General features: G+C 39.9%; 1 protein-coding gene across 1 annotated transcript in view; it reads right to left on the bottom strand.

Moving 5' to 3' along the window:
• Nucleotides 1-10,395: 10,395 nt before the first annotated feature.
• The window catches only part of LOC102536955 (uncharacterized protein NECTIN3-AS1-like), a 232,031-nt gene continuing 228,141 nt past the window's right edge, over nucleotides 10,396-14,285 (bottom strand). The window contains exon 8 of the transcript XR_012074797.1: nucleotides 10,396-10,467. The gene's annotated coding sequence lies outside the window, so the exon portion shown is untranslated. The remainder of the gene's footprint in view (nucleotides 10,468-14,285) is intronic.

Here is a 14,285-nt window from a genome sequence, read left to right as displayed (position 1 = left end):
GTAAATACTTAGGACTCTGTCTGCCAAAAAATAAGTACTCAATAGAGGTAACTATTAATTATTACTTATACGTCTCCTGAAATATATATATTTTAAGCTTTGTTTCTAGATCCCATCTGAGGCTAATACAGGTCCTGGCAGAGACACAAACTTCCACATTCACAGTTTCAGTGACCACGGAACTCATTAGACACTTGTATAATTACCATGGTATAGCACATTTACTTAGTAGAGCCTTAAATTCTAAAAATATTAAGTTAACATGAACAAAACAACATTGATTTCTAACAACTTTACTGCAGTCACACACTTGAGCCCTATGTAAACATAAGTAAACATGTAAATGATGCTTCATTATCCTAAAGGGAAAAATAAGAAGTGATAAATTGAATTTTTTAAGACCTGTTTATTTTCAAATAACCAAAGATTCAAGCCACAATATTTAAATAACTAAGAAAATCAAATCATTCAATCATTAAATATCACATTGGATACTGTTAGACAAAACCCAAGGACATATTTTCAACTCATAAATATTAATAAGCCAAGTTTGACTTCAAATTTTAACGTGATTGAATCAGCCAGATGTTCTTCCATTTCTTTCTGTTATTTTGATTTCTGCACAGGTATTCATTCTACCATAAAAATGTCTTCAAAGATTGTGAAAATATCACCAGAAATCGAAAGATAAAAATAAATGGAATGTAGTATGTTTCCTGAATCTTTTATTGGCTTGTACCTACTATGGCTATATTAATAATCCCATCCAGATGTCAACATTTAATTTTGAGAAGGTATGTGAAACACTAGGTCAGATAAAGGACCAATTGAAGGATCAAATGATATTCAGTCTTCGTTTCTGTACTGCCCTTGTCTCTCCTCAGCAAGCATCGAAAATCTGCAGCCCTTGGCTAAATATTGTACCTTCCACACACATCCACACACATCCACACACAGATGAAGGGAAAGAATGTCATAATAATATTTGTTAAAATGCAACATGACTTGAAAAACTATGCATTAAAAGATGTGGTAATTACCTATGAAGCATGTCTCCTGTGTCTCATTCCTCTTCATTTATGTGCAGGGACTCAACCCTTCTAAGTTCTTGGCTGGGATCATGTAACAAAAGACAGATTAACCAGAGAAAACCAAACAGAAGTACAGTATCATGTATGTCTCATGTACACATGAGAGATACCCAGGGAAGTGAGTAACTCAAAGAGGTGGCCTAGAATTCAGGCTTACATATCACCTTCATCTAAATCAAAGAAAGATGGGTATAGAGGGGTGCCAGCTATAGGAAGGTGACCAGGAAATAAAGCATGGCACTCAGGAGTTAGAGATTTTATGCAGATTTAAATTGGTGCTTTCTCCACTGATAAGATACTCTTGTGATTTAGAATCATCCTCTTCCTGGTACAGAGAGGGAGATACTCTTACAAATGGATATCTTTACAAACAGGAGCTCTTCTTGTGAAAAGATAACTTGCAGTTTGCAGAGCTTCTCCTGTGTCTGCCGTTTCTCAAAATAATTGGCTCAAAATAATCCTCAGGCCAAAGAGATATATTCTGAGTAGTGTGCTGTAGTCTCCTACAGTCATAGTTTGGGGTGGCATAGTCTGGTCTCCTACAGTATCATGAGATGAGAATCAAAACACGACAGATGGAAAAAAAACAGTGACCATAAGAAAAAGTATTGCTCAAGGAGTGGGATAAGGATCAAAAACAAATGGTTACAGCAGAAATCAGTGCACATTACAATACTTGATATATATTTACAGAATACATATTTCATTTAATCCTACAAGTAACCCAGTAAAATATGTATTTTTATTCCTCTTCAATAAATTGGAAAACAGATGTTGAAATGGATTGGGTAAATTGTCCCACAGCAAAAAAAAAGAGTAGCAACTTGGGATGAAAACCAACATCAATTAGGAAACAAAGCACACACTTTTGCCATTGTACTATACTTGCCTTCCTACTGGCCTCTGTCTCTCTCTATATATACACACACATATATATCTATGTCTCTCTTCATTTTAGCATTGTTTCCTCCTATCTACTTTGTCTCTTTTTCCCTTAAAATAACCATATCATCATGCAAAACTTTAAAACATTTTCTGTGTCTACTGAGTAACATTTTATGTTCTCTGGTTCTTATTTTAAAAAGGGGTTGGGGGCATGAAGGAAAATGTTGAATTTCTTTTATGAGAGAAAGAGAGTAAGGCCAAGATCCTATAATTTTCTTTCTCCCCTGTGGATCAGGTCAATGATAAAAAATAACTTTTTATCCTTCCTATAACCTAAAACAATATTTTATGTTTTACTGCTACTAAGCAAGTAAGCCAAAATCAAAGCACCTCATATGTATGAATGTTTATACTTGAGTAACTTACAACATAAAAGGAAACATAACATATGTAGGAACAGAAAAGATAAAGCCATTTTTAGCTAATTGTACTTTTTAAAGAGGCATTTATTTTTAATCCATTCTACTGCATTTATCATGATCACCCTGAAATCCAGAGAAACAGGAAGAAAAAAGGGCAGTGGGTGAGATCAGAAACAGGGAGACAGCAGATGAAAGATGTTAGAGCAGGTGAGGATTGGGACGAGAGGGAAAAAGAACAGATCTGGGAAACTCATACTTCATAATAAGGATGATTAAGATATATTTTTTTTCAAAAAGTTGTAAGGGGAGAAGAAAGAGCCTCGAAGCATCATAGACCTCTTGCCATCCCAGGAAATCCACTTCTGTTGGCTTCCTCTTTACCATGTACCCCTGGTGACTAGGGGCTGAACATCTGAGCTTGACTTCAGGTGTACTCTTCTGCTTCCTCTACCTCCCACAGGTGGGAGATACTTAAAAGGTGAAATAATCACAGAGGCCGTTCAGCTCACCTTTATATCCTAGCTTATACAGTTTCCCATCACTTCTTCTTTCAAGACTGAATTAGGACTTTCCAGAAGTTGTCCTTGGTGAGACACACTCCACTTTAATCTCTCCTTCCCCACTTCTGCCCTTGCCGTCATGCATTCTATTTGTCCTGGATAATCTTAAATGTTTTAATGTAGAATCATAACACCAGAAAAGTATTCATTTAGAGTGGAATTTAAATTCCGTTCTGGTAATCTTTCTTATTCTAATCAAGATAAGGACTAGAGAGTTTAGGCAGCTTGTCAAAAGTCACAAAGTCACATAGCCAATTAAAGGCAAATTTAAGGCATCTTAATCCCATTCCGGGGCTCTTTCTACTATATTACATTGTTTGATTCACTTATTCCTTCTAAAATAATTAATGACTGTGCATTTTGAAGATTTGAAAAGAATAGTCATTATTAAGCTTCTTACATTTAAATAGCCCCACTACTCAACTAGGTATAAAATTTTATTATCTAATGTAAAATTCCATGTTTCAAATACAATCATATTTTCAAGTGTTTGAGAATCCTAAACATAAGCAAAGCCAAAAATTCAAATAATTCTATTTCCTCTAAAATCCTGTCAGGGGAAAACATTCAGGACATACACTTGTCTTGGATAAAGTAACACACACACATGCACACGCACACACGCAGATATAAAGGACAACCTTACACCCTCCCTCATCTGGAAAAAGTCTAATCTATAATATTGTTTACTTCAATTACACAGAAGTCTCCATTCTCAGCCTCAGCGCTTTAATTACAACAGTGGCAACACCTACCAGAATTTGCAGAGCCCTCACAGAGCGCTTTCTGTGTGCTGCTAGGCACTGTGCTGGTCATTGGAGGAAAGAAAGAGAAAAAGAATGAGAAAGATATAAGGAGGTGGGTGGAGGAGGAGGAAAAAAATAGATGTGGATTTGCAGCTTAGTGGAGAAGATACACATCGGATCAGATTTTTTCTACAACGTGGAAGGAGACGGCACTGAGGCATGCTAGGGTGCCCGAGTGCCACAGATGCACCATTAGGGCCCTCAGTCCAATCTGAGGATCTGGGGAGAGGGACATTCTGGAGGATGTGCCCAGGAAAAGTGTTCAAGGATAAGTCAAGAGTTACCAAGAAAAAGAAGGGTCTTCGAGGCCAAGCAAAATCACAGAATTAGAAAAAATGTGTTGTATGTGGGAGCCATAAGCAACCTGAAGTTACTGGAATTTAGTATGTAATATGAAAAGCAGTGGGAAAGAGTTCTGAGAAATAGATACGCGAAATATTTATAGAGGGCCTTTCCTTCGTGTAAGAGAAGTACCTGGATTTGATGTGAGGTAGTATAATCGTTAGCCATCTCTTAATTACCTTACAATCATTGTAAAGTAGCAGTTTGTTTATCTTTTCTTAGCCTTTCTCCACTACTGTCACCTTTCATAAAAAAAAAATTAAAGTGAATACATATAAGACACAATTCTTCACCGAATAATAATCTTCAGGATTCTTTCAAAGACAGCTGTTGTTAAGATGCATGCATTAAATGTTTTTAAGTGGGAGACTGACTTACTGAAAAATATAAAAATATGAGTGAATATTCCTGATACTAAGACTGCTCATAGGCTTCTGACATGGAGAAATGAATTTAAACTTAGTAAACATAATGGTAAATATTTTATTTTTGTCACTTACTAATGGACAGCAGCAAAGCCTTGTTTTTTCAGTTGCTTTTTTATAAACAAGTCACAGACAAAGCTTCTGAAAAGTATGGAGGTCCCAGAAAATTCTGAGGCAGCCATGCAGCACTGAAGCCCTCTGTTCCTGATCCCCTTGCAGGCTTAACGACTATTTTCAGACATTGCAAAATGTAGGTAAATCAACAAAACCTACATCAAGCTGTTCCACAGCAAGCGCCTGACCTCCAGTCAGCTACAATTTCTTTTCACTCAAATAGGACGTCCTCTTTCAAATTCCCTACTCCATTTAACACATACAATCACACACGCGTTCACTTTTTTGTTTCTCCTGAGAAACTTGTCCTGCTCTTGGCATGCTGGGATAACGAAATAATTTTTTTTTCAAAAGGCAAAATTTTCCTAAGCTCATGGATGTATTCCAATCAGCATCCATCAACCTTTGAGCCGTTGTGTGTGTTTAGAGCTGTGCTAGGCACAGCCAGAGACACCAATAAAAGAACAAATCCCAACACTTACTCTCACCGAGTTTATGATCAGGTTCAGGAAGACAAGACCAACATACATGCAACAACCAGGAAACAATTTGAGACAGTATATAATTAAGTGTTGAATGTAATACTGACTGCAAGTGCACAATTCTTCACTAATTACCAATTGCTTGAAGGAATTAATACTTAACTTCAGGGATTTCAATCACAATTTCTCTGTAAGCATTAATTCTTATAACCAGCAATTCAATTTATTTCAAAGAGTTACAAACATACCCTAGTTTTAACAAATTATCGGCATTGTTCTCAGAAATGTTTCTTTTCCCATTAAGCAATTAATTTAAATCCTGATTGTTCTGACCTCCAGGGCCTTTTGGAGGGCACTTGCTCTTCAGACACAATTTAATTTTTCAAATGAATTTTTTGGCTGGTGCAGGCTTCTAAGCCCTGAGAGGAAGAAACCTGCTTTCTCCCCAAGAGCAGGAGAACAGGAGACCCCTGGGTCCAGGGCAGGCCCACTCTCACCTCTGCCAGGGGTGGATAAACTCCAGCTCCGGGCTCCTTTCCTCTATCCTGCCTTCTCTACTTCTCTTTTACTCCCTCTCCTTTCCTTCTTACTGTCTGCTTGCTTTGGTTCTCTTCTTTCCTACCTTGGTTTCAGTCTGACCAACAGCAGCTGCAGAGAAGGTTTCCTCAGCTGGCGACCCTCCAGGTGGAGAAGGATACTAACCCCGCCTCCCCTGCCAGTAGGTGGGAGACAGCCCAGCAGGGATCATGCCTCAGAGAACAAGATCAGTCCATCAGGATCTTCGGTCAGCTTCTCATAAGCCAGCAGGTGTGCCAGGAGGGCTGCAAACCTACTTTCAAATGTGCTCCCAGACAGAGACCTCACTGTCTCCTCACACCTGTCCTGCACTCTCCTGAGCCCCTTCGCTGCCTTGCTTACCTGGGACAGCACACAGGACTCTGGCAGACAACTACAGGGGGGCATGACCACATCCAAACCTGCTTTTTGCTTGCCTTTAACCAAGACATAATTGATCACGGATATGTATGAGATGACACTTCTCTCCTTATCTGAGTGTTATAGAGGGTGGAAGGCAAGTTCAAGTGACTTCACTCCCCCCGAGTTTCGGTTCCTCCTCCGATACCCACTCAGAGGGTTGCTGTAGGAACTATGTGGTGGTGATGCTCCAGATCTCCTGGCTTCAAGTCTCAGTTCTGCCTCTTCCTAGCTTGGTAACCTAAGCATGTTGTATCAGTTTTCTGTGTTTCAAGTCTCTCATCCGTAAAACAGGAAGAATAAGTGTATCTATCTCAGAGACTTTATAGCTTAGGACTATATAAGTTGAATTATGTAACACACATACAAAACATTCTGTAAATACTACCTTTTAAAGTAAAGTTACTTGCATATAGTGAATACTCTGTAGTATAAGCTTTTCTTTCCATTCATTTGTACCAAGTTAGTGGGGGATAAAATACGCAGGAGAGTGCCCGCACCACAGCTGCCAACTAGGACATGTCCTTTCCTCTGACTACACCTAGGTGGATTTCAGCCCTGTTCCACCACTCAAAAGCACCATATCTGTCATCAGTAAAATTAGCATGCTCTATGATAAGATAAACTTCAGCAATATGCACTGAAGGCTTCCTGAATAGAGTACTGAAAACATTCAAGAGTGGTCAAAAACAGGTGCCACAAATCAAAAGTATTTTTGCAGTAGACCACAGTTAATAGCATTTCTCTCTTTCTACCTACAAGGAGGGTTCAAGAGTGGTTTTGACCCTGAGCATATTTCTAGATTGACCAAACTGATGGTAGGAACCTGGAAGTACAACACCCAGTAAGTCTCTCACCCTCCAATTACTAAAGTTTGAAGGGACAATTTATTTCAAAATTAAACTCACTAGGAGCAAAATGACTTAGATGATAATAATGGTGCTAAGGATGATAATGATTGTGAGGGCTGATATTTATTGAGTGCTTGCTGTATATCAGGCACCATCCAAAACACTTTACATATATTATCTCACTTAAACCACTTACATGATCTCATTCAATCCTATCCCAACCTAATGGGAAAAAAACTATACTTATTTCCATTTTACTAATGAGGAAGTTGGTTCAGAGAGTTAGAGATCAAGCAGCCAAAAAGATGATTTTTCTTCTAGTATGATGGAAGACAAGACAACTCCAAAAGTATTTTGCAGTGAAATGTGAAAGCAATTGAACTGGGTCAGGTTTCGTCAACAGCAGGAATTTCATAATATAAAAAACCTGAACACAGTAATTTTTATAGTTGTGATATTGACTTTAAATACCAACTACCTCCTTATTTGCAAAGTCATGTAATTCTGCTCTTAGAAACCAAAGACTAAGAAAACTCACAAGCTACCACTAACATCCAGTTTTATTTGTGCTGCACCAGATCCTTCCAATCCAACTTATAAATCAAGAACTCTTTCACAATAGATAAGATCAGAATACAATTCAATCATTCTTTTCGTTTCAGGAGAGAACAAGTAACAAGGCTGCTAGCCAGTTATACAACAGGTACTATGGCCTTCAAACTTCTCACTGCCTTCTAGTTATCAAGAAAGTTAATTATTATCAAACCCCCAGCTCTCAAAGAGGCCAAATTCACCTTGCTCCAAAGCCCTTGCCAGGGAAAATAATGTAAAAGGAAAACAGCAGTTTTATTGTAAACCAAATTCTTGACGCTCTAGTAAAACACAGCTAACTTCAGGGAACCAGATAAGTTTTTTAGAAAAGTTGCTACATGGGGCTGGGAGTAGGGGGGATGGAGGTGTGAGAGAACTAACTGCTGAAGGATCACAAAGAAAGATAGCTCAGAATAGCTGATCAACTATGTCTAAGGCCAAATGACCAAGCTCAAGGAATGTATGTTAAAGCATTGCTTAATGAAGAGCTAACCTAATAAAATCAACTGCTCTTTCAATGTGCCCAGAATCTTAAAAGCTATCCAGGCAGTGTCTGAAGGAGAAATGTCCATAAAAAGATCTGAATGCTTTGGAATTCATGTCCTATGGAATCCCTTCCATGCTTAGAACCAGTCTGGAACACAGACCTTGTTTTGTTTGTTTTTTTAATCCTGGGCATAATTGTTTTGCATAGGCATAAATCAGAATCTGGAGACTAAAATATTAACCAATAGTGCAGCATTGTGACAGAATAGGCAGGGGCCAGTGCTGGAAGACCATAGGGTGTTGGTGGGGGCCTCCCCTTCATTCCGGCTCTATCCTCCAGGAACCCATTCAGGGCACCCACCTGCACAGCGGCCCTTCCTGCCCCCTCCCCACAGGCCATAAGGACCCAGAGAGTTGGAATCAGTGGCCCAAGCCCCTCTTTGCAGCCAGGTTACAAGGAATTGAAGTCACCTACTGCCCTGTAGTCCACATGGCTACATATGCAGAGAGGTATAGAGGGAGGGAAAGAAAAGGGGGAAAGGAAGGAAAAGAGATGATAAAGAATAAATTTCAAAGAAAAGCCACAGTCAGAATATTGTTTTAGTTTACAGAATCATTTGAAGAGTTCAAACTCTTATTTGTGTGGGATTTTGGAAAAATTGATTTTTTTTCTTAAAGCCAAATGGTTAGTGAATTGTATTTTCACATAGATCAAAGTAAAAGTAATCATAGCAGCCTTTAACATTCTCACAAATGACTCTCTTGGCTCTGAATATATGGAGTGATGTGAATTCAGTAGATTGTAAGGGAATTCTAATTTATAAACCTAATTTGTTCAGATGAATTAGGAAAACAATAATTTATGCAGGAATATTTTTTTATTGCAGTTGAGCCAGAGAAGAAATAACTTTGCAGCAAAGTTGACAATGTTTGTGAAGATTTGACTGAAGTACTGATTCCATAAGCCACTGCTCAAAAAAAACCAAAAAACAAAACTTTAATTCACGAATTAACCATCATATCATATCATATCATATTATATCTTAACATACAGGAACAGTATACAAAATAGCATCACATATAACTTACAATTTCAAAAGTGTGATTCTTAAATGATCGTTTTCTGGCAAAAGGACCCAGAGCGTCAGCGGGGTTTGCAACAAGGTCATCTGCCTGAACGGCATGGGAAGTGAATGTATACCACACCACACTTCCAGAGAAAAAGGCAATGCCTCGTTCAAATAGACGACTCTTCAGTTAGCTCCTTTCGCAACAGTGATTACATTTGGGCTTTACATTATGGGTGCAATGAAGCTGGAATTTACTGCCTGAATAATAGATCAAAGCAAATCAGAAAGTAATTAGTTGATAGAGCAAAGGGCTGCTTATCTGAATGATTTGGTTTATGGAACATAAAGGAACAGGAAACCCTTGACTTAAAGCTTTTGAAATGAAGAAGAGGAAAAACTATATCCAAGAGCAGTTTATCCGTAGGGAGGAAATCAACTACATCTATTCTTTTCTTTTGCAAATTAGGTCCCTTTCTTCCTCAGTACTAAACTTCCTAATCTGAGAATCCATTTCCCTTCGTTGCATACGTTTCTCTGGAGGCCGCATATTCATTTTCTGGATATTAGATACCCTATTTACCACAGCCTGGAGCCTGGAGGCATTTGCCGCTGGCAGGGTTTTTCCCTCCCCTTTCAATGCAGAATGTTACAGTAGAAATGACTGATAAAGGAAGTGAGAGACAGACCCCTGTTGGGCGGCCAGTGATCACTACACACTCTGATTTTCTATTATTATTATTTAGCATATTAAATGCCCACTCTATCATCATCGTGGGTGATGTCTCGGGGGTAGCAGAGCACTCAGCTTTAGGAGGACGGAGTTTAATATTAGGTTGAAAATGGTTAACAACAGGCTGAAGGCCTAACAAAAACACATTTAGAAAGTCAACCAGAGGGATTTTTATTTTAATGAGAAAGAATAATGAAAAGACCTCTGCAGGGAGCACAAATTTGACAAGGTTATTTAAACATATATGTAGGCTTTAATGTTTCAAAAGGTTTTAAAAAATAATAATAATAGTGGGATCTAATCTAATTTGTGCATTTGGGCCTAAGTTGCAGGGTGGTTGCAAAATTGTCTTGGAAAGCCAGACTCTTTTGCCAACTAAGATCTTCAAATAGATTTTAGGGTGTTTGAGTTGGAAGGACTTAGAGATGATCTGATTTGATCTCTTCATTCGCTGGACAAGACACAGAAGCCTAAAAATGTAAAATGAGTTCCCAAGGCCATTCAGTTAGCAAGTGACTGGGCTGTACTGAGAGTGACCATCTGATGAGCCCTCACACCGGCCACGTCCGTGAGTAACTTCATCCTCTCTATCTGTGATCCTCACAGTAGTCTGTGAGCGAGGCTTATTGCCTTCAGGCTGTAGACAAAGAAACGGAAAGTAAGAGGAATTATGTAATTTACCAAAGGTCACACAGCTAGAAAAAGGTGAAGCACTCATTTAACATGAAGGATCCTAAAGGTGCCTTAACCGCTCACCCCAACAGAAGGCAGAGCTCTCTGCTGTTTTCCACAAGCCTGCAGCCTCCAGGACCCTGGAGCTCAGCAGATCCAGCCAAGATCTGTCTACTAAACCCATCACTGGTCCTATTTCTAGTTACTGATGCTGTAATTCCAACCTCCCTGACTTGATATCTTGAACCCACCCTAGTTTCCACTTCAGCCCTAACTCCTCTAAGTATTAGATCCTATTCCTTTTGGCCCCTGCCTAGGATAACTCCCAACCCACCTCCAGGTCAGTTCCTGAGACCAATGCCAGCTCACGCCAATGTCTCTGGTCTAGAATCAACTGAGACAGGTCAGATGGAAATAAAATCTACCCAAGTCCAAATGTGCAGTGTAATGGAAAGTGAAGTAGAGGGCCCAAGCCAGTCTCACGGGCTGGTCAGAGCTCTACACCTGATAAGCAATTTAAGAACTAAGTAAAAGGGGCAAGACAAGTTTTTCAGATAGTTACCAAGGGAAAGAGAGAAAAAGGGAGAAGACATACCCAAGGAAGGGAGTCAGGAGAAGGAAGGGATCTGGGACAAACCTGGCAGCCTGGTGATTCAGCTATTAACTGTGCCACCAGATCCTCGGCTCAGTGACAGAACATAACCCTAAAGCCTGTCTGTTTCAGGCTGGGGCAGAAGCTCCTGCCTTAGGAGGGCAGCTTCTACACTCAGTCAGAGCTAGTGGCAGCAGGAACCACGCACAGCCCCAGAAGTGAGGACCTGGGGAGGGACAAAGCAGGGAACCTGAGGTGGGGCCTGACACCCTGCCCCCTCTCCCCCTCAGGATGGCATGGAGAGATAGCAGTCGGGCCATATGCCACCTTATCAGTCACAGTTGGCCCTGTAATTGACTAGAGGCTTGGTCTTTAGTCTAGATAAAGTTAATCTCTTCTGTTACCAGTTCCTCTTCTTATTTCTTGAAGACATGGAACAAGTCATGGCAGAGTTACTATGGTCCCTGGGTCCCTTTCCTGATCAACTTTGTATCTGTGTGCTGGATGTGGCCATGCAGCCCTCTTAGCTTTGTAACAATGGGAATCTCTCCTAGAGAGCTGGGCATGCATGGTCATTGCACTGAGCTACCTAAAGTCCTGTAGCTCCTGTGGTTCTGTGAATAAGGCTCTCCAGAGTCTTTGCTTAGGTTCCTCTTTCACATTGCGATGCTGCACTTAGCATCATCTCTCTCATTACTCGAAAAGGCACTGGGACATCAGGAAGCCTGTCAGGTGTAGACTACCTGATCCAGTTCAGATTCAGTCTGATCCAGCCCATGATGGATCCTTCACCATGCCATCCCAGTCCCCCAGGAAAGCCTCTGTGATTGCCTCATCCATCTGTAGCTAAGATCTGTTGCAGATGGTCAGTGCTGGTAGGACCAGCCACCCTGGTTTATCCCATATCTTGTGGCGGGGAGAATCATGTTTTTTGAATTTTCCTCCATTATATCCTGAGCCCAAACTTTACTATCACTATTTAGCTTGGAAGAGCCTTTTAACCTCCTTCAGCCTCAGTTTTTATTAAACCTCGAAAAGTTTGTATGAGGTTCCCTTTTAGTGTGTCAGTCAGTGCTCTCCAGAGAAACAGACAAGTAAGATGTGTGTGTGTGTTTGCATGTGGATAGACAAGTAGGCAGACAGACTTTTCATAAGGAACTGGCTCACGCAATTAAGGAGGCAAGCAAGCCCCACGATCTGCAGAGCGAGTCAGCAAGCTGGAGACTCAGGAGAGCCTATGGTGGTCCAGTCTGAAGGCCAGCAGACTTAAGACCCAGGAAGAGATGACATTTCAGCTCAAGTCTGAAGGCAGGAAAGAAGCTGTGCCCTAGCTTCAACACAGTCAGACAGAAAGAATTTTCTCTTACTCAGGTCGGTCAGCCTTTTTATTCTATTTACTTTTTCAGCTGATTGGATGAAGCTCAGCTACAGCAGGGAGGGCGACCTGCTTTACTCAGTCCATCTAGTTAAATGTTAATCTCATCCAAAGACACACTCAAAGAAACATCCAGAATGATCTTTGACCCAGTATCTGTCACCCTGTCGCCCAGTCAAGCTGACATGTAAAATTACCTTCATACCTAGTAAACTAAATATGCTAAACCTGAGCCAACTTAGGCCAGTAGATACATAGGAATAAATTCACATATTTACTTTGAGTCTTTATGATAAATTTCTATGTCGGATAGATCATATTTTGTTATTCAAACTCACAATCAATGTGCCTGAAAGCTGCCCTTTAACATGGCACATATCATACAAATATGGGAGCTTCCAAAGGAAATTTAAGAAATCACATCCTAATAAAAATAATTTTCATTCTTGGGTAATTGAGAATTTAATTAAGGGCAACTAGTAGGTCTATAGTATAAAGTTTACAGAGTCAAAGAAACAACTTTCAGAAAAGGGAAAAAAAAAGAGGTGTCTCTAATCCATGAACCCCCTCCCATTTTAAGTAAGATCTACTTGTAGCATCGTATATAAGTAACCCAGTAAGTATAATTTGCTTAGCTTTTCCAAAAAGCTTTCTGATATGTTTCCTTCTAACGGATTACTAAGGGAAAGAAGTCACTAGAGGATAGAGGGCAAAACACTGCCAGCAGTTGCTGTGAAAAGCCATAGAAGCAGTCTGAGTGAACAGCTGTGGCTGAGAGTGAAGTTAATAATTAGACACCCAGGAGTCTAGTGTTGGTTCTGGCAATGCTCAATACAGCGTGTTTAATGAGGAGGAGGAGATACCGGGAGATGAGCTGGTAGGCATGTAGGGTCTGACTGCCAAATCTGCAATGGCTCTGTCTTAGGTAAGTGGAGGACATCAGTCAAGAATGATGAAAGCGACCACATGGATACCCTGCTTTGGGATTTCAGTAGAAATGAAGGCACTTGAAATTCAACTTGTACCAATAGTCATTCCAACAGAAATTAAGTCAAATTTCTCTGAAATTTCTTCTTGGAAGTAAACTGATTAAAGGAAGATCTAACATCTACCTGAATAGACAAGAGATGAGGCAGGAATGCAGCTGTAACAAATAATGAAGTTACACAAATGCAGTTGTACGAATATGAAATATAAAAGGTTTTCTATGAATTTCTGTAAAATCATGGTAACAAAGACAATTTCTTATTGATTTTAACAGGACTCAATACTCTCTGGTTTCAACTTGAAGGAGTCAATTTGAAGATGGATTCAGGAAGAAAAAAAATAATTCCAAGATATTGAGAAACAAAATCATTGGTATAAAAGCATACAGGATTAAAGCTGCACTTAGTGACTGTTGGATATTCTCGTTAGCCTGCATTGGTCTAGGACTTACTAGCTTGGGGTACAAATGAATTCACATTAGCATTGAGAAACACATTTCTGTGCCTAGTAGCCTTCACTTGCGTAAGTGCCTCAAAAACTTCAGGGTTTCCTGGAGTGCTGGATAGAAGACTGGCATCATTCCTTTCCTGTTTTCTTATCTGGATCCCTGTGGTATCTTCTGCCTAAGAGCCAGGAAGAAAAGCAAACTGCACCAGTAGAACCGGTGCCCAGATGCTGCATGAGAGACCTGCATCTCTAACGTCCCCTCAGTACTTCTGAAACTGCTTAACCATGATGAGCTTCTGCAACCACATGAGTCTTAACAGAAGATTGTATTCCAAAACTGGTCGCAGCATTATTTCTGGCTTCACATGCTCTTTGAGGATTG

The sequence above is a fragment of the Vicugna pacos genome, chromosome 1 (assembly GCF_048564905.1).
Source record: "Vicugna pacos chromosome 1, VicPac4, whole genome shotgun sequence".
NCBI lineage: Eukaryota > Metazoa > Chordata > Mammalia > Artiodactyla > Camelidae > Vicugna > Vicugna pacos.
This window is presented reverse-complemented; position numbering and strand designations above follow the sequence as displayed.